Raw genomic sequence first — 20,992 nt, 5'->3', positions numbered from 1 at the left:
TTCAACGGAAGAACTTAGATAATGCGCTGAGGAGATACGCGCGCCGTTAGACGAGTTACATTGTTCGTGTATATTTATCTCACTCGTAACACATGAACATAGCTTATGTATTTATAAGGAAAGCACCCTTTAAGTCCTTTCTTTCTTTGGAGGAACGTGTGAAGTACCTTTAATAGAACATAATTACTAGACCTCTCTTTTCATTGACAATAGACAGCCGTGGGATTGAAGCTGTTGAGATATAAGCCTGTGTTATAATGATTTCACTGGTACATTTAATCAATTTAAGCCAAAATATTGCAATTCTAAAATATTTACTGTTTGGGTAACTAACTGCCTTACATCAGTAACAATTTGATATAACGCGGAGTCTCTATTCGTTCTTATTCAAACGTAAACTCAAAAAAGATTTACCTGTTCCTTGTCACCAAACAAACATTCGATTGAGTTACTTTTTAAATAACTCGTACGGTCGGTACAAGAGATTCGGAACGAGTCTGTGCGTTTTAAAACCGTCCTGTTTGTACTCTTGTTCCCTCGTGTACAGCTTTCACTTGTTTCAAATTCCGGAGTATGTTAATCGTTGATTATTAAATATGCACATGATATTAAGTGCAATCAGTTACTAAAGTGTTTCGAGAAAATAAACATCTAAAATGTATGGAAAATGTAGAGTACAAGTACTTTTTAATTATAAATATATGCTTATGTTTTCGCCATTCATTTCTCTATATATTCTTCTGTTACAAATATTGGATGATTGTACTATGTACTACAATAGGGTAATAATAAAGGTACACACCTGCTTCCCTTACTTTCGTCATCCGATGGGAGTGCACTCCGTCACGACAGGAGATACTTCAGTCGTGGAATCAATGGCTTTACGACCTATCCTAGGCTCTGCTATGCAAGCTACCCATTGGCAGCCTGTACTAATTATCATTATAATTTCTTGGTTTATTGTCTGGATTTGGAAAACGAACCCTCGTGATCGTATAGTTTTATAAACCACTACATTAACGAAGCAGTTGAAACATCGAAATTAATAAAGTATCAAAATAGTTCAAATTACTTAACGATAACATTTATAAGAAATAATTTTCTACAATTATTTCCTATTTTATTAAATTGATAATATTTAAACTTTCTAAGTAATACTATATGCATACTTTGCCTTATGAAAGTGTATATACAGTATACGCTCACAGTTTACTTCATTTCGCTGCCTCGGCTTTGTCTGCTTGTCATTCGTCAGTCGACTTGCCTGTTCACGCATTGCTACTTACTGGGCCCGACTACTAAAAATAGGTTTAAACTTAACTGGACTTTAAATTAGTATTATATATTCCAACTATCTATTTTTAATAATGCACAACGTATATTTACGATCGGAGGATAATTTAAACACACACACACACATAAACAGATACTGCGTTTACCGGCGACTTCCCTCATAAATAGTAACTATTGTAATATTGCGTATGATGATCGCATCTTTCTAGGACTTGTATATAACATGGTATAAACAAACTAGAGGAATGTTTCATCAAAATTGACTGAGAAGTTTCATTGTACAGAATGACTCCTGCCGTATTAATACAGGGCGGTATGTTGTGTACACAAAGCTTTATAAAAATACGAAATTCAAACGGATCTCACAAGTGCCTTCCAATGCCGCGCGCCCGTCAGCTGACGTCGGATCGAGCGCGAGATGAAATTCACAAAGTATTGTTTAATTACAACTGGACAGTTACGAATGGCTGTGTTTGCTCGTCTAAATCACTCATGCGTCCGACGACGGCGCGCCGCGTGCGGGATAAACTAATGTTACTTCAAAATCCATACGTAAACGTTGCCGAGGCGGCCCAGCGGTTAGAACTGATGAATATTAACCGATGTTCGCGGGTTCCAATGTTATCAACCAAACTGCATTGGAGCAGTGAGGTAAAGTGATCTTAAATCATCAAAATGAGAGAAGCCCTTAGCCCAGCAGTTTGACAATGACACTCTGTCTCACTGGTGACTAAATTAAATCGGATATATATTATAAATAGTCACGGAAGCCATTTTTGAAAAAACTTAATCTTACTATAATCTTACCCCTTGTAATGTCACAACATGTGCTGGTAACATTCTTTGTTATAATGCTTTACATTTTTAGAAGTTCATAGTTGAATGATTTTATATAAATTTAATATAATCTTATTCAATTATGCAAAAATAAAGTTTCTTTCACTTGGGTGACAATTTTGAAAAATCTACATCGTTAGTGAACTAGATTTACCGGCGCCAAAAGAATATGCTAAATTTGAGCTCAATTGCTGCTGTTTTAAAATTCAGTTGCAAGATTGAACCCACTTAATCTAAAATCCAAGTGCTGGCAGATCCAATCGCACACAACTTAGAGGACTAATGAGACTGGGGACCAAAAATAATTACTGTTTTAATTATTTCATACACTTTCGATAATTAAGCTATCATCATCATTTACATTTTGAACATAATTGGGATACGGCCTGTTGATATCGAACATCTTCAGATACTTGGTAGATGTAAGTTTAATACAGTTTTGTTAAATGATGATTTAAAAGTGCTTCTAAAAGCCTTCTTAAATAAAGTTTTTTTTTATTTTAATTTTAAAAATGATATACAACAAAAATATATGTTGATGATGTACTGCTCATTACCGCTATTTTTATTTTATTTTATGATATCGGTTGGCGGACGGAATGGGCCACCGGACGGTAAGTAAGGCCATCGCCCAAAGACATTGGCGCTGTAAGAAATATTAACTATTCCTTATATCGCCAATCTGCCACCAACCTTGGGAACTAAGATGTCCTCAGTGCCTGTAGTTACACTGGCTCACTCATCCTTCAAACCGGAACACAACAATACTGAGTACTGATGTTTGGCGGTAGAATATCTGATGAGTGCGTGGTACCTACCCAGACGGGCTTGCAAAGCCCTACCACCAGGGTACTTGCCCAGGGTGCCCCACTAGTGCACTTTTCCCTTAGTCTTACAATCAGATGTGCTAATAGGGCAATCATCCGAGCTTAGCCATTGGAAAACAGCTTTACGTGCCGAGGCGTAGCAATGTTAACACCAGAAAACGTCAATGATTTTTGATTGGCCCAGGGTTTAAACCTAGGACGTCAAGATCTAAAACCTTAGAAACTAGCGACCGGAACAACGATACAGTCAAATGTTATATGTGTGAACGCACAACTGAGATATAGACTAACCCTCTTTGAGTAAGCTATAGTAGGTTCAAAAATAGAATCGACACTGTTTAAAATTACATAGGTACGTTATGTGTTTAACTTAATACTTGTGCGTATGTTTTTGAATCTGAACGGAACCGGTCACAGTTTAAACAAATATTTAACTCCGGTCATCGTTTCGAATCATTCGTTTCGCCATTAGCGTAAATTATTATCAAAAAAACATACATGACATATGTAAAACTAAAAGGCGGCGCATACACTTGGGAATTCGGTAATGGTTTTTTTAAACTTCTTCCGGCTCCGACTTGACATGTTACTCGAAGTTCCAGATTCTTATTAATAAATTCATTCTATAATAGTCTTCATGTCTCTTAATCAAAATATACTTTATTTAAGTAGGCCCTTGGATGAACTTTTGAATCGTAATTTTTCAATTAAATATTGGATAAAGCTTCTACCGATTCGGAATGTAGATTCTACACTAAAAAACCGGTAAAAAAACTCAGTAATTATTATTTTTAATCCATCGTACACATTAATTTAGCAAACATATATAATTAAATTTAAGTGTCTTGTGTGAAAATTAACGAATTCTAATTCCAAGCTCTTTATCGTCTATGCAATCTTGTACGGTATAATATGCCTGATTTAGTAATATTTTTTTTATAAAGAATGTTTGAAAGCAGTCTCAGTGTGAAACGGGCTTTAAGGGAAGGTGTATTAATAGCGTTTAATGGTAACACCCGAGGTGCCATAATAGTTGAACCGGTGGGCGGCGGGCGGCGGATGGAAGAATTTTGATTGAGTTCGTAACAAACGACACACGAAGATTTATCGATTCTACAGTGTGACGTAACTACGCGTAACTGCTGGGAATTATGTAACCCTCAGGCCTCAGTTAACTAGTGCTTGGTGCACGCGACTTTGTTCACATAGAGTCGAAATTAATTATTAATCTTTTCTTAAATCTATACATTTAAGATCGAAAATGTTATTCAGGTATGTAGTGGGTGAAGTGAACCTATGTGTCGTGGATTGTCGTAAACATTTAGTTGTCAGACCATGGATTTAAAGTCAGAGAGCCTAACACACATGGCCTTTATCGTTTTCGTTTGGAGACAAGGCCAATGTGTATTTGATTTGACAAGAATTGATCAATATATCTAAAGAATTGAATAAAATTTAGACAAAAGCAAAGTTTCAAATCGCATCAACAATTAACACAAATGCACTTTGTGTAAGCCCGGGTTTGTGTGTGTGCGAAAGATCGGGGGATTCGGTTACTGAATTACGCCTAGAATTCTAGAATCCGTATCGAAATCGAATCGTTTCTTGAACGTAGTAACCGAATCGCCACAAAGGCTGGCACGAGCTTCGAAGATTATTTTTCATCTGTTTCCGCAATGTCAGAAACGAATTAAACTCACCCGTCAGGCGGCGCGTTGTTTTGACGTCAGCCTCGCTTTCAGATGTTACAGCGACACAAAAGAAATAATTAACATGTTATGAAATATCTCCTAAAATCTGTTACTCGAAATTAATTATGTTTTGAATACAATTAGTGAAAACAAATTAATATAATTAGAAAACTGATTGACAATGTAGTACACCACGCTGACGATGGAAGTGACGCCGCTTAATTAAACGAATCATCCATAGCGACTGAGATAAAGATTTACACCATCAAAATGCGCGGCACTACGTGGAGATTGGAGCGCGATTGAAGCGCTTCCTGCAGCCGGCGGAATCGAATTTGAACTGTGAAGCTGCCCAACTAACAGTGCGGCATCCACATCGACGATTTTTTACCAATATGCAGTGTTTACACTTATAGGCACAACATTATTGTCAGTATTGGCAATGTATGTGTCTGAATACAATTTATAAAACGGTTATTCAAGGACCCCTTATACAAAAAAAATCAAAACATAATCAAGATTCGTGGTTACAAAGCTTCAAGACTGTCATAGGATGTCAATTTCTCGATTAAAAAGCCAATATTTTTTTAATTATTTGTTTTCTTATTTTTCTGATAACACCCATCAATTGCCCTACCGCCCATTGCCGGCTTGACGTTGATTTCTGGGACACTGTATAATAGTACGTAGTTTGTCAAAACAAAAATTAATATATTTTGTATCGAAAATTAAATTGATCAAGGATACGGGTTTTATGCCTTTAGAGCAGTGGACCGTTTTGGCAATTTTCGTCTGATAGCGCACTGGTGGGCTACATTTTAATACACTAACAAATTGACCGTAAGTTAACCGTTAATAAACGTTAATATAAATATTGTTAGCGACACTACCGCGCGAGGTATTAAATATTGTATCTGTATTATGTGTGTATAAATAATTGCAGCACTCGCCCTAATGTTTTCTTTACTCAATTTTCGATTATCCTAACTCAAAGGTTGTCTGCGAGAAACCGCTAGGAAGCGATAGCGCCGGATTATGTACTGCGTATTATGTTTCTATGACTCTACTAGTTATGGGATGAGGATTATAGATGATTATTATCTTAGCAATTTAAGATTCGCGCAGGTTTTAATAAGAAAAATTTAATTTTAATATAAATATTTGCGATCTGTTTTTTGGTATAAAGATAAAAAGTATTGTATCAAGTGGTATAGTATAGTGAGCTATCGCCGTGCGTGGTTTCATAAAAGCCATTGAATTGTGTTTTATAATTGAATGTTCCCGGGGGGGATAATCAAGACTATGGTCAAGTAAAATCGGATAAATCAAAAACGAACGTTTTCATTTGTAACAGGAAGGCGAACTAATTGACCACCTGATCACCACCGCTTATACGCACTCGATCCTCAATCAATGTAACCAGTGCTGCAATCAATGCGCCGCCAGCATGCGATGTAAGTTCCCCTGTATCGTTCCACTGGCTCACTTTACTAAAGTCTATTTTAATTTTTTTATTTAATTTTAAAAAATATCTACCAGCCCGCGTTAGACCTTTTCGTTGAGGAGGCTTTTGAAAACACCAGATAGCAAGATCATAAATGGATCACATTCATGCGCCCATAGCGTTTGACGATTATTATATGCCGTGCGAGGTGAAATACAAATGAAAAATGGAATCGTATCCGTGCGGCTGTCCCGCCAACACGCCGAGTGACCTAGAGTGCGTACGTGACGGATTTCTAGTGCGAGCGTATGATTGTTCGTAGTTTCACAGTAAGTCATTGTTTCGAGCCTATAAAAAACTAGTTGCTTATTCGTTATGATATATTCGCTAATTGCACTTAAAAGGATCACAAACACTTGAGTCAGGAGTTATATCTGCGAGGCTAATGGCTTGTGTGTATGTTGTATGATGCGTAATCTCGTTAAACTTGTTAGTTTCGTTTTAGACACATTTTTAATGCACTTACGTAATACTTAAGATGTATATTAATGAGTGAATTGGTTTACTATATTCTTTTTGTATGTTTCTTAGCGCAAAAACCAAATATTAAATTAAATCTTTTAAGAAGTTATATGACCACGCTGTTCCAAGGTGGATTGGTGAATTCACATTAATCGGATTTAAGCCCAAACCACCAAACTACCTCTACTTTTAGTCTCTCAGATTCGAAAGCTTTATTTGACTGTCGAACGTGCAGTAGTTGCAGTTCAGACACTGTGTCTGTGTGTGTGTGTGTGTGTCTTTATATCAACAGAGTTGCTAATTAGCGTTGGTTCTTTTAAAACTTGAGTTCATTTATTCAAGTTTACTACTTACACGTGTGTAAACATTATATTAGTGTTAATGTAAATCTTACATTTATAACTATGTTGGTCTATAGACGACAAAAGTAAAAAAAAATAATTGTGTACTTTATAGACACGCTAGACCTTACCGACGATTAGAAACACTATTTTTTATTCCTGTGAAAAATTTATTTTTATCATGTTCTTCTTACAATAATCCTGATATAGTCATTATACAGTCAGTCTCAATACTTTCTCTCTAATTGAATATACATTTTAATAATATCGTCGTCAGTGTTGATAACAACAAAAATGGTGGAAACAACAACAATAACACAACACCACGTTGTAATACTGTGCTATGGCATATTCCTTCCCAATCAATCTTTTTAATAGGAATAATATTTATTGGATGAAAATAAATAACGAAAAACAATTACAAACACGCTCCATTTAAGTAGATGTTTACATACGAGTAAGTATAAAGAGTTCCCAAAATGATCCACCAGACAGTACCAGCATTCTTCATGCAGTCAAATAGATAAATAAATAAGCATATTATGATGTGAACATATTTATTACAAGTGAAGTAAATTACGCTGCACGTTATCTTGCGCCGAACGCGACAGACGCAGTTACTTTAAAACATCCATCTAAACTTATTACCCCAAAGTTCAAAGGTGAACTAGATTACTTGAAATACAGTAAGAGCCATTACGGCTATGTCCCGGATTATTTATAGTCTCCCTGGAATCCCACGGGATCATCGGTTTAGCGGTTAGGAGTTCACTAACAGTAACGCTCTCCGAGGTCTCGTTAATAGCCATTACCACTTAATGTGGAGGGCAATCGCTAATAGATTTGCCACTTCGTTGACGTGCGTCTTAGAATCGAGATTCTGGTGTAAGTTTATCTTCGGCTCGTATATTTAGGCTAAGGTGACAAACTCTGTATTAGAGGTTACCATCTTATAGTCATTAATTCAACCGCCAAATATATATATGCGCTGATATATATATGTATATATATATATCATTGGGCGAAATAAATAAACGATTACTTAGAAAAATGCAACGAACGTATATTGTTAGTACAAAAAGTTACAAGCTTACATGTCAATCACCGATTAAGAAAAAGAAATAAAATAAAAGTTGTCAACTAATAACGACAACAAATAAGGTTGCGTTCTTATATGCAACCACTCGAAGGTGACGTCTTCCCAATAGCAGCAAAAAAATGTTCAGAGTTACACAACAGCAGCGAATCTTCACACGTCTCGACCTGACATACCACCTGGATTGGGGTCTATAGATGGTCACAACTCGAAAACATCTGTATTATCTTCATGATATTTTTTTCCGTAAAGCTCAAAGCTTAATCTTTAAAGCGACCAGTGCTGACCTCCAGTTAATAGCCGATATTGAAATAAAACTATTTTTAATGGATTTAACCGGCGTACAACTTTCTTCTTCGTTTTAAATGGTAGCGATACACGGTCCGCGTAACCTGTATTTAAATGTGACGACATCGATCCAAATCAAAATAAATTGTATTCAAACAAACTCTTACGAGAAAGTCTGAATCGACATTTGACAAGCCATCGTAAGCTACCTTCAGCTATCGAGTTGATATATCGTACATTGCTCGAAAGAACCTAAAAACTACATTGATAATAATTAATTTTGCGATTCTGTATTTAATAACAAAACGGCTCGCAGAAAGATAAATCTCTGACTGTTTACTGTCCGCGGAGTAACTCACTGTGACAGTAAACATGTAACTAACGCTACTAGAGTTACAGAGAAAGTCTGATTATTGTACAGTCGGACGCAATACTTGTATTACAATGCGCATTCAATTAATTTATGCTTCATGTTTGAAAAAATTGAGCCGAGATGGCCCAGTCATTAGAAGGCGTGCATCTTAACCGATGATTGCGGGTTCAAACCCAGGCAAGCACCACTAAATTTTTGACGTGCTTAATTTGGGCTTATAATTCATCGTGCTCGGCGCCGATCGTAAGGAAACCTGCATGTGTCTACTTTCAATGAAATTCTGCCACATGTGTATCCGCCAACCCGCATTGTAGCAGCGTGATGGAATATGCTCCAAACCTTCTCCTCGAAGGGAGGGGAGACCTTAATGTTTTATAAAAAGTGCTACATGTTCAAGACACGTGTTATGTATGTTATGGTGATCAATCCAATCAAATACAATCACCACGATACCACTTCAATTTTCATCTCTTTCCTCTTTGTAACTTTTTCTATTCAAATTCATGTAAACTCAGTTGAAAAACACTGACTTTCATGTGACTTTCGTTAGACTTCACATCGTTTATCGATGATGATCACATGCCATGCGTCGAATGAAATGATCTGCCATCTATTCGATGGAGACAGCATCATAGAATAGAACTCAGACGTTCGCAAGTGAGACATTTTATATAAGGCTTAAAGTATGATATAAGCCCATTGAACACATACACATACCAAACCTCATATATCGGTACACACGAACAAGTACTACGAACTACTTCTACTTACTTCTTTAAAGACATTAATGGGTGCGCATATACAAGTATACGTGTGTTCGTTAGTAAACAAGCTTACATTCAATACGAGAGTGCTTAACGCGCTCACAGTTCATAATCTAGGGCATTAAACGTTATAATTACGCAGTAAATAACATGTAAATACTCTTAGCTCTGGAGTCGATTGCACTTTCGTATTTATAACGTAAGTGGGATCTAAATCTCGTATCGACTGTCCGCCGTGACACACAGACACAGTGACTAACCCCAGTTACAAACAGTACGGCTCGCGATATCGCGTTACGACGGCATCGACTGAGCTCTGACCACTGAGCACCGAGCACCGACACTCGACTTATTATATATTATTCGATTGACTGTTTATCTACAAACCTTTATTAAGTTTTGGAGATCACCGATCAGAATCACTCGTATATTCTTGTAGATAATTGCTCGATAATAACACGAACTATTATTTACCGTGCCAATGTAATCCATCAGCTACTAACAAATATGAAATTATAAGCATTGGCTATCTATAATTATGACCTAAGATCAGTATTTTGTTGATAGCGAGTGTCATTTAATTAGTTCGAAAATGTACCACTAGATGGCGTTGTATCGTATAACAGCGAATCTGAATCGCGCTGGCCAGATTTTCGTGCGGCGAATGACATCGGCCCGTCGCACCGGACCGAGCTAAGACCTTACTTCATAGGATCATTTCTATAGTAAGCTCTTCACGAGATCAACACACTACGTGTGATCGTACCAGCCGCGAAGATGAGACGTGGCGCGGCGTCCTGAGCGTGAGGCGGGCGACGGCTTCGGTCGTCAGCCCTCGATGATCGTTCACTCCTCTCTCTCGGGAGAGGAGCGTGGGGCGCTGTCGCTGTCTGAGCGGCTTATATAAAATCATATCATAATCTAAAACTAAGTAACAATAGTCGTCAGTCGCAAGAGTGTAATAACTTGTACTATTTGTTCTATGATATAAAAAATCAGTAGCAACTACCAACGCAACATCTTAGACGTCTTCGAATATATTCTACTGTAAATTGTAATGTATAATTATTGTATACCTTGATAACATATACTCTATAGGAATATGTCACTCACCAGAGAGTACTTCATATTTTTACCTTTAAATCTGAAAATTCAACATATTGGAATTACATAAATAAAACCTACTTAATTTTTTTTAAGATTATTCTTCTCTTGCCTTTCTCTATGTTCCAAGTTATCCTTGACAGCGTGCGCTTAAGCATGGTGGTGACACTGTCGCTCATCAAAAAAATCACTGCTTTTTTGTAGGCGCATGTACATTATCTTCAGCTAGTTTCACAGATAGTTTTTGGCTACTAATTATCATGTACTACAATCAACGTGTTACATACAGCCACGTCAGCCTATCATCATCATCATAAGCAGCCTGTAAATTTCCCACTTCTGGGCTAAGGCCTCCTCTCCCTCTGAGGAGAAGGTTTGGAACATATTCCACCACGCTGCTCCAATGCGGGTTGGTGGAATACACATGTGGCAGAATTTCGTTGAAATTAGAAACATGCAGGTTTTCTCACGACGTTTTCCTTCACGGCCGAGCACGAGATGAATTATAAACACAAATTAAGCACATGAAAATTCAGTGGTGTTTGCCTGGGCTTGAACTCGAAATCATCGGTTAAGTTGCACGCGTTCACCACTGGGCCATCTCGGCTCTGTCAAGCTGCTAGTTCACTTTATAACATGTTTTAGAATTATCTTCTTACAACATCCGAAAGCCCTTAAATTCCCAGTCAAGTAGTCCTACTGCGTATATATACCGATTGTCTTGGTTCGGTTAAGCAGAATAGAAGCTAAAGTGTCGCATCCATCCATTTTAAATTACATCAAATTTCATAAAAACTCTATGATAAAATGTTAACTTAACGGTGATCTGTACAAGTATGTCGAAGTAAATTAACCTCAAATGGATACATGAAATAAATTTTTATGTATAACACTAATTTAATGAACACTAATAATAATAATACTATTACGTAATTTATCGTTATAATTTAATCATATGTTGTTATGATTAGATATAAATTAGACGAACTGTGTACAATTCCAACATCGAAATCCGGACGCCGACTCGTCCGGTGAGAAACCGAAGAAGCCATCACTTAATGAGATGCAAAACAAACAACTATCGAGCTGGTTCTTATCACAGACACCAGATTCATATGATTGTCATTCTAGTTCAATGAGTCCCTTGACCCTGTAGAATTAATGTGTCGTTAACGGGTCCACGAATCATGAAATTTTCCGATACTAAATAATTTTGGAAAGCCAAGAAAAGAGGGCACATTTCGAACTTGTTTAACGATGACAAGTCAGTTTTAAAAATGCTTTGTAAACTGTAATTCTCGATAATATTAACTTCTTTAAAGTTTATAAAGACAGTCGAAAATAATATGAAAATTACATAACATCTACTTTTGAATAAGTTTAATGGCAATATCCAATGAGGTAATATAAAGTAAACGATGATATCTTTGTGTCTTTATGTTTCAATACCTAGATATACACTTTAAAATTGTCTATTATTGTTAGCGAACTGCTGAGCGTGGTCACCTGCATGGATCTTGGAATAATTTTCTGTGAATTCGTGAATACTAACTAATTCTGGAATATTTTGATTTTTTCCAAGATTAAATCTGTACATGTTTATTTAAAAGGTGCACTGCTTTAATCTCATTTGTAGATATTTAATTAAGTCACTCAACCGTAAAATTAATTACGACACAGCAGAGCTTTAAGCTCCACAGTTTTACGCCAAGTTTTTAGATGATGGTCGTAATACAACTCGCATATTGCTCTCAAATTGTTCCTCCCATTAAAGTTTTAGAAAATTCACCGTTTACAACGATTCCCGAATAACACAATTTAATTAAATTACGAATTAAATTTTTAATGTAATCAATCAAAACAGTACAAAATGATTCGTCATTTTTTCATTATTTCTATTACCAATTAAAGTCACATTTTTGATAAGATCTCCTAAACGATGTACATACATATAAATGCTAGTTGTACGTACGTTCACACACTCAGAGCCTAGCTGCCCCCCATATATTACGGCTCGTTAAACTGTTACTCCTGACCAAGATATCCTAATGACAACTGTTATCTGAATGGTGATTATGGCCGTCGGTCGGATGTTACTCTTGTAACTCGATCAATTCCCACTCCCAAATATTCGTCCGTTTTGTAATTTGTCACTTGAAAATAATGAGGAACTTAAGTTTATAGGGCAGGTGGTGATTCAAGTTTTTGGAATACGTTTATAATTGATTCAGATTAAAAGATTATCAATTTACTTTACAACGCGAATGATCTAAGCACATAATATAATATTTAACTTAAGTAAACATTACACGTTAATTTAAATTTAATTAAGATTTTCTATTCAAAACTTAATCGACTATTATTTGAACAAGAAAATGAACGTCATTATTAATGCAGTCGTTGAAAATTTACAATAATAAGCTGTCGCGGTATTGTAAATGAGGTGTTTTAGGTACAGTTAAATAAAACACGTGTGAAATTATAAATATTTCCAGAAATAATAGTTTATAAAAAATGCCATAAACAAAGGACTCTTTTGGCCGTAACATTTCGTAAACAAGGGAAGTAATTAATTAAATTTCTCAAGTAGTACAATTCGTAACGTTCCAATATTTAACGGTAGCTTGTCTGAATGTATTTTTATTTCGTCATTCACTTGTCAGCGTTGGGTATTAGCATGATATTAATCTAGACTGCAGTGCTCATTGGCCTAGAAACTAGTCAGGTGCGAGTGGCAAAAATACCAAGTTGACTGGCGCTAGGCCAATGTCCGACATCGATCCTGTCCCAGAATGTTCATTGTTCAGTAGTTAGTTGGGTAACATTGGAAATACCAGTTACGGCACGCGGGTAAGCTTACGTAAAGTAATTAGACTCGTACTTAAGATAAGTTCTTAAGTCGGATTCAGATTTCAACTTAATACTGTGGTATCTCATGATCTTCTTACTCGATGGCTTAATTAAGATTTAAGATTTTCATAATGATATATTTCTAAATTTGGAAGAAAGTTAAGTTTTAGCTAATTATGAACAGCATTGAAACACACATACGGTTAAATATACAATAAAAAAATCATATCATATTACTGGTTCAAGTTTACTTAAAGTTTAACTTAGATTGCTTTGGTACAGATCTAATTAAGTTACAAACAATATGGTTATATTTTGATATAGTAAAACATAATCTTCCAAACTTAACGCGGAACCCAATATAAGAGAGTAATAAAGTTATTAATTTAAATCAATTCAATGAATGTCAAGAAATTCATATATTGTTAAACCACCCAAAGATCTGTAACTATTTAGACGATATAATCGCCGTGAGTTAGGGGACAGTGGTAGTGGAGCCGATAAATGCTAGGCGGTGGAGTAAGCGTGCTGAATGGAGTTACGTGATTGATTGTGATACCTGCTTACGAGTCGCAAATAATGTGCAAATAATAGAGTGTGAACTGCCCGTGGTTGGCGGAGAGGCGGATTGTCTATTTGCACAAAAACATACGTTGTGCGGTTAGCGACTCAAAGGCGGAGTTTGATTTATTGAGTGGTGAACACTACGAGCGGAATAACCTTTTAACGAGAAGACGAATGCCGTTTTTTCGAATAAATGGGAAAAAAAATTCAAGATAGAACGTGCATACTTTACTCCTATTACTTAAGCTTACTAGCATATACAATACATATAGACTGGCTCGACACAATCTGGATAATGTTCTTAACCTAGATTACATACCTGAAATGCCAAGCTAGGTTGATTAAAGAAATGTATAATATTAAATATATAGCTCATAGTTGTGATACCGTCCGCTAAGTTCTTTAACCATACACTGAGCCCTACGACTAGAACTGACTAATAGCATCCTAACCAACATAGTGGTTACCGTCTGTCGACTAATACGAACATTTACAAGGTCTCGTTCGCACTAGGAGCGGAGGTCTCTGATTGCGTCTGATTTGTCATGATAACGGCATTAGAACACGGAGTATCCGTAATTACTGTAACGAAGTGCGATAATTGATCAGCTTTGTGGGTCAGTCCTAACGAGTTGACTTTCACGAGAAAAATATGGAAATATAAGGGCAGAGTTAGTCTAAGCAGGTAATTAAATTTTGATAAGTGATAACAATATGGAGTTAACCAACCAAAGTTTAAATCTAAATCAAAATCTATATTTAATATAGAAGCGTTAAATTCGCTTATTGTTAGTCAAAAATCTATCTGGTATAACCGATGTAACTGGTGGTAGGGACCACTCATGAGATATTCTACCGCCAAACAACAGTACTCAGTATTGTTGTGTTCCAGTTTGAAGGTTGAGTGAGCCAGTGTAACTAAAGGCATAAGGGACGTAACATAACTTAGTTCCCATGATTGGCCATGTAAGGAATGGGTAATATTTCTTGTCATTCTCTATGGACGGTAGTGACCACTTACCATCAGGTTTCCCATATGCTCGTTCGCCAACATATGCCATAAAAAAAAATCTACAATCAGTTCGGAAAACACCTTCAGGCTTGAGAAGAACCCGGGAAAGAAGCACAACCAGGCTTATAAAAAGGCTTTACATCTAGATGTTGCATGTATAATAAAATCTTGTATTGAGTAATATTAAAGGAACCGCAAACCAGAAATCCGCAGACCTCCCACTGACTGTTTTTGAAAACAATCCAAAATTGGAACAAAACCTCGGCATGCAATGTGAGACGAAAACTTTTCCGCGTTCAAATTATCCGGAAGGAAGAACCGGTGACAGTTGAAGCGATCTATTAATAACTTATTACTAATTCCACGCTTTTTTATCATTAATATAATCTTGTATTGAGTAATATTCGTTATCAATGTTTAATTCGACATGAGATTTAGTTTTTTTAATAGACCAAGTTAAAAAAATACCTGAGATACGAATGCCGTACCCCAAGATGGATGTATTAGTAAGTCGGAAACTAGGTGTTATAGCTTACCTTTGTTCCCCGTGTCTGTACAATAATTTTGACCATTTTCACATGATAAACATATTTCTGAACGGAGATAAATATTAATCATAGAAAGAACTTCTGAGTGATTGTAGTCAAGCGAGGAAGATCAGATATTTGTGAAAACAATGCAATAAGTTTCATAGTAAGTGGAGATAATTTGTATCTCCTTTAAGATATTTCTTACTGAAACAATGCAACTAATTATAATACTATCGTATATTAATGATCTTTATTACTTGTTATTTAAGGCCGGTTTTCGCTTCCACTTATATTATGATTGGATTACCGTACAGGGCATACGGCACTCGACGCGTGTGTATCACAAGTTTTATATACTGCGCCTCGTTGCTCGTAAACTCTGTCCGCTCTCAGGAAATGTAATAACGTTGTAATTATTATTCGTTTCTTCTCGACCAGGTAATGGAGATCGCTGGTGTTGATGAAAAACACAGCATGAATTAATTTAAAGGTTTATATCCTGAACCTTACATGAACATAAAATCATTACTAATTCTTTTTTGTATAGGTTTGCAATTGTGCTTTTTGAGAGACCTGTCAAATAACAGAGGACTATTTTTTCACATAACTGTAAATTTTTATATGACTTTCGGACATTATGGAACATTATTTTAAGTTTATTCTCCGAATCAATTTTTTCGCTTCGTCAGGAGTGAAAATGAATTAAATTGATGCAATTGATTGACTTTCATAAGTAAAATACATAAGCAAATATACTTAACCCAATACGAATTATTCGATGCTATTTAAAGACGTACAATCTTGTTACCTGATCACATCTTGCGCTTAGGCAGCATTATAAATACTATTATTTTACTCTCATTTGTAATGGCCGCCGCACCAATAAATCTAAGCGACGGTTGAACAGTGCCCTTTGTACAAATATTTGTAACGTATTAGTTGAACATGTCGCGATATGGTTAATGGCGGCCGCGTTGATTTACTGAGCCATCGGCCGCTACCTCTGACGTGTTTGTGGGACGATCCGGAGTTCGGGTCGTATCGTTTAATGGCTGATCAATTTGTGAGTTGGTTCTTTAGCCAGACTTTGCTGCGTCTATTTCTTTCTTTGGTTTCATAGTTTTAAAGATTCAATTTTCAAAGATTATTTATTTAGGACACCTATCAATTTTAGGTCACAATTTGTATACTGTTCATGTCAGTAAAGACATGATTATATAACGACACCGTATACCATAAAGCCAGCTGCAGTTAATATCTTAACTTTTCGAATATTAAGACAACAACAATGATTTAATTATTTAGATGTGAAAAACTTAAATATAAAGTTTTATACACAGATGACAAATCGGAGTTTTTACGCTTTGCCACATATTACCAGTGAATAAAATCTATATAATTATGTAAAAGGTAAAGTCCAGATTGACTAATTATTTATTAACACACGATTTAAACTATACGAAATAGAGATTTGAAATTTGCAAAAGAACTTCGTTTTGCAAGACTAAGTCTAAGAAATGATAATGCGAAATTTTGATCTAAATTTTTTTTTTCATTTAGTCAATCCGCTTAAATATACTTTAGGATTAAGACATAATTTGACATGATTTTAGGTTTCGATAAACGTGTCACGAAAATAATTACTTTTTTTTTTGTTAATTCTTAAATTCGCGTTAAAAACGCGAGAGAATTTTCTTTTCTTTATTTACTGCTTATGTTCAGAATACAAAATCCTGACACTGACCATCTTGAACAGTTAGACAGATGATCCGTTTACTTGCTTGTATACTTACCATTTATATACGATTTAAGGGTCTCTTAAATATTTAATAACGCCAATGCGCCGTTAGACACATAAATTATGTTTATATATTCAACAAACATTTCTATAAAGCAACATCTATTTCATTGATTGTAAGTTCAATTGATAAACGCATCGAAACAGATTACATCCTACCTAACGGGTTGTCTCAGATGAAATATGGACCACGATGCTGCGCACTAAAGGGTTATAAACGATTATCAATCAGACATGTTTAGGTCGAGAATTATCTTGTAATGAAAACGGGTCGGAATTGGCATCGAATATAATATAAACATTTTTAAAACTAGTTATACTTTCTACATTGCGACCATTGCCATCGAACTAGGCGTTAATTTGACTGGTGTTCTTCTACCAAATTTGGAAGGGATCTGAAACCTAAATAGCCACAGACCACTGAAGTAGTTTACTTAATTAGTAGACAAACAGACTGATATTATAAAAAAAAAGAAAACTACTGTTTTCAACGTTAATGTACACAGCATCAGTTGCAATGTAAACGAATGTACAGCACGATTGCAGTATGAATTATATTAACAGTATCGGTAGGAACTATCGAGTTTTACATTTTTCCGTCGCAAAAGCATATCACTGGCACCAGAGCCCCGAGCTTCAGAATTGAGTTCGCGTCCCCCGAGTGCGGCGCCAAGACACGTAAATACAAGTTACCATGTACAATATTATTACGACGACACCGTCGTTCATCAAAGGCCTCTGCCTCATCTATTATAGTTATTAAGCCCGCCTGTAACCTGGCTCAGCCGCTACCGGTTGTAAACGACAGCCACTACTCATAAATGTATGAACTACGAGCCGGTCATGTGAAACGTTTGTAGGTACTTTTATAAGAGTTATGTTAAATACGGAAAATGTTTAGAGATCCGTCGAACGTTGATTATTTTATTTTCAGTTTCTACTGTTAAGAAATCGCCATAATCATTGGGTACAAAGTACAAATAATTCGATACGACATTCTACCTAGGACATCAAGTGCAGCTTAAATTAATTAGTTTTTTGTTTTCAATTCCTTTAATGCATCTTGATTTATGATTTATTTTCAATTTATTTATACGTTTTAACATACTCTAAGTCTTTCAGATTGGGATGTAGGAAACTGGCTGCTCCAATGCGGGTTTTTGGACGTTTGTCAGAATTTCGTCCGACACATGCATGTTTCCTACACCGAGCTCGCGATGAATTGTTAACACAAATTAAGTACTTGAAAACATGTGAGTGCTTGCCCAGATTAAAACACGCAATACAATTCAGATACATGTCTTCTAACCACGGAGCCACCACGCCCCACATTTTTGTTTATGCTTTAACAATTCGACTAATTTCCACAAAATGTCACTACAAGTAGTTCAGATGCCTCAATTTAATTTGTTGAATTTTTTTACAATTTTGAATGTAATAACGACTTATCTGTTAAAATCAAAATGCCAAATGTGCGGAACCCGACAGACGAGGCGAGCTATTCCTCGACATAACTTCACACGAACTAAACTCATAAATATCAGTTACATTGGATTCCGATGCTTTAACGACCTATTAAGTTTTAAATTAAATAATTTTTCGCTTCTTAATGTTTATTATTTCTAAATATAATAATGTGGACATTAATATATTGATGGACGCCGGTGTATGTTACGGTGCGAGTATTTATCGATTAAACTTTAATTAACGGTTTCAGTGATATATATATTTAATAACGTAATATATTTAAGACTTTAGATTGCGTTAGATATGTTTATTATATTCGATGCTATATCCGTTTGTTATTTTAACGCATCGATATAGACATATGGGTTATATGTTTTGTATAAATTAATGGAAAAGTTATGTTGAATGAAATAATTTAATCGGAATTCTAAGATTTGTTCCAACGTTTCTTGTTAAAATCATATTATTCCATAAGTCAATGCTGTGGATGGCTGTATTCCTATCGGAAAAGTTATTTAGTCATTGTAATTACAGGCACAAGAGACGAAACATTCTCTTTCCCGTAGTTTATTTTATGCAATGTTACTGTCTGGACCGGGGTGATCATTTACCATAAAGAGGCCTAAATAAATTTGGAAAAAAAATCTTCAGAGATACTCTCGGTAAATCAATAATCCCATGAATTCTAATTGTAAGCGTCACTGTTCCGCGGCCACAAAGAGTCATTAGTCTGTCCGAATCGCCAGTGCCGTCTTCTGATAGGTCGGAGTGCGTCCAGACAGGTAAAACGATAAATATAAAAAACATACATCACACTATAAAGCAACCCCTTCGTAATTTAGCCGACTCCCTTATCGGGTCAATAAATTAGACTAATAAAATCGCACCGACATTGTCTGTTTAATAGCCGTTTTGTCACAAATATAGTGATAAATCAAGCGGCCGCCACCCCCGGCTGTAAATCTAAATAAAAGTATGTCCACGACCGGCCCGCGGTGCCGCGCCGGTGGTGCGCCAACCGGCTCGTTTGAAGTGCGGCCGTACGCGGTGCGTACCGTCAGACAGTGTGATTATTCACGTTTCGAATGTACTGCCAGTAAATTTGCGATAATTGTGACATCACTATTAAGTGGTGGTCTGGAGCACGCATGAAACAAATTTGCGAATGAGATGTGAAACGGCGATATTAGCGATGTTATCTTAAAGAGAAACCGATAATAATCGTTAATGTTTCTTCAAAATTATGACCAGCTGATCACATGAAATGATGCAATGAATATTTTATTAATATAAGCATAAATATTTATAGTATTAATGGTATTATGTCTTTGGGCACGTTACGTAGAAAGTTAGAAGAGTTGAGATTAATGACACTCGGCGTAATGATGTCTTGCGGATTTGGGCTTATAGTGTACTTTTATTTTCCCTAAATTTGTAAAGGCCTTTGGATATTCAAAATCAACTAATTTATCCAACTCGCAAGCACGACGGTCGCATTTAAACTCGTGGAGCTTACTCGAATTCACGGTCTGTGAAAATGCAACCGCACAACAGAAATACTCCGCAGACCTCCCACTGACTGTTTTTGAAAACAATCCAAAATTGGAACAAAAACCTCGGCATGCAACGTGAGACGAAAACTTTTCCGCGTTCAAATTATCCGGAAGGAAGAACCGGCGACAGTTGAAGCGATCTATTAATAACCTTTTGTCTGAGCTAAGAATAAAGCCGGCAACTCAGTCCTCCATGTCGATATAGTTTTATAGTTATGAATGATTGGAAACGAACATTCATTTGTTCCACTAGTAAGGCTTTGCTCTGTGCAAATCCTCGCGTCTTGAACATTATATGAACTTCTAGTCTCAAATATTGTAAAATAGTTTTTTAGAATAAGGGGGCAAGTGCGCCAGTTATTACAAGCACAATGGACATAAAATCTTAGATCTCAAGGTTGACGGCCGTGGACCGTGTGAGAGATGGTTTACTGAAGGCCAAGGTGGTAACTAATCACCAGCTCTAATATTTGTTCGTTATATGAAAATACTGTATTATAGAAATTGTTCTCAAAAAGTAAATTGTGTGTTAAAAACGCTGTTCAATGTCGATATCACAGCGAAGCCGGCTCAATCGCAGCTAAATTGTTTTAAAGTTTAATATCTACCGATTAAAAATTTTCGTTTACTACAGCTGA

At 36.0% G+C, this 20,992-nt stretch overlaps 1 protein-coding gene and 1 non-coding gene across 4 annotated transcripts in view; both read left to right on the top strand.

Moving 5' to 3' along the window:
* Positions 1 to 20,992, top strand: part of LOC125071526 (calcium uptake protein 3, mitochondrial) — a 74,565-nt gene that overhangs the window by 45,117 nt on the left and 8,456 nt on the right. The gene's annotated exons all lie outside the window — the stretch shown is intronic.
* Positions 10,172 to 10,375, top strand: LOC125071614. Its single transcript, XR_007119926.1, has one exon. It is a non-coding gene; the product is annotated as a small nucleolar RNA U3 (small nucleolar RNA).

This window comes from Vanessa atalanta, chromosome 19, assembly GCF_905147765.1.
Source record: "Vanessa atalanta chromosome 19, ilVanAtal1.2, whole genome shotgun sequence".
Classification (NCBI taxonomy): domain Eukaryota; kingdom Metazoa; phylum Arthropoda; class Insecta; order Lepidoptera; family Nymphalidae; genus Vanessa; species Vanessa atalanta.
This window is presented reverse-complemented; position numbering and strand designations above follow the sequence as displayed.